The sequence below is a fragment of the Belonocnema kinseyi genome, chromosome 3 (assembly GCF_010883055.1).
Source record: "Belonocnema kinseyi isolate 2016_QV_RU_SX_M_011 chromosome 3, B_treatae_v1, whole genome shotgun sequence".
Lineage (NCBI taxonomy): Eukaryota > Metazoa > Arthropoda > Insecta > Hymenoptera > Cynipidae > Belonocnema > Belonocnema kinseyi.
This window is the reverse complement of record NC_046659.1, coordinates 35,398,383-35,399,431: the sequence shown is the minus strand read 5'-3', so window position 1 is coordinate 35,399,431 and position 1,049 is coordinate 35,398,383.

Genomic DNA, 1,049 nt, shown 5'->3' with positions numbered 1-1,049 from the left:
GGCGCTGCGACGAGCGGAGAATCCAGCGGCGTGCCGCGAGGAGGGGGTGGCCACTCTGGCGGCCAAAACTCTCATCTTGGAGACACGAAGTCTTCCGACAATTGTCAATTTCGATTGTCACGATGCTCGATTTTAATTGCTATATGCGTGTGACACAAGGTGTCAGTGTATTAGACAGAAGTGGAAAACAGTCACGATTGCTCGTTCATTGATAGCTACGTGCGTGCGACACGAGGTATCGGTGAGTTAGATAGTAATGGAACGTTATACGTGTTTTCTTGAAGTTGATGATCCCAACGGAGCTGCCTTGATCTTCGCTTTAAGATCACTGTTGGATCACTGTTGGGAATAATAATCGAATCGAAATTCGAAGTCGATAATACGAATCAACGCTTCTCCTTTACTACCACCTTGCCACCCGTATCGCCATAATCCTGGCTGGGCATGCTCAAAAACCGTGAAGATAGTGAAGACTGGCGAAAAAGAGTCCGCTCGTGCTTGTTCAGGTCTTTAACGTTATGTTTTCTTTGTAGACGATACTCACTGAAAAAAATTTGGACAAGCAGCTGTCTACTTAGTGGCAACGCAGCGCCACCACGATGGTTGGTGTAGTGGCCAGACCACTTTTAAGTAAGCTACAGTACCAAACGGGCGAGCAGATCCAATCCCGTGTGTTGGAAACGCAGCAGTCCCACAAAAGGGAAATAAATTGTCCCACGAGTATAAACTATAACTGTATAACTCCGCGCGAAACTCGGCGTGGGGATTCCATGCTCCCGCCTGAAGGGAGTGTCACTGTACCAATACTGTTGGGATTACAGCTGTTCCAATGTGGGAACAGAGCGTACCCAATATGAGAGATGTGTACGCCCAAAATATTTTCAGTGCAGAGTGAGCATTTTTAACATTTTTGGGAGGTGTAAAGACCCGATACATCTACATACCTGTATGAAGCTGTTTTGGTCGCAAAGTTGAAGTACAAGGAGTTAAATGGTACTTTTCTGCTTCGGAGTGAGGTTAGTATAACATTAGTATATTTTTAATGACAA